Here is a 295-nt window from a genome sequence, read left to right as displayed (position 1 = left end):
GCTACCATGGCTCAGCGGTAACACTAGGAGACATTTCCCGGTAAGAGAGGCTACTAAAGATAAACAACTAGATAGTCAGATCCCACACATACCAAGCATTTCAATCATACACACAATATGCTCGATATGTGCAATACAACGAAACATCACAACATGACTCTACGACACAAGTACTTTATTTAAGGCTCAGGGAGCCATACATAACATACACAGAGGTACGGGTCTCACGACCCAACATTCAAGTCATACAGTCATACAAACCAGCAGCGGAAGTACATTGTCTGAGTACAGACAA

Source organism: Triticum aestivum, chromosome 3A (assembly GCF_018294505.1).
Source record: "Triticum aestivum cultivar Chinese Spring chromosome 3A, IWGSC CS RefSeq v2.1, whole genome shotgun sequence".
Classification (NCBI taxonomy): Eukaryota; Viridiplantae; Streptophyta; class Magnoliopsida; order Poales; family Poaceae; genus Triticum; species Triticum aestivum.
Note: the sequence above shows the minus strand (reverse complement) of the source record.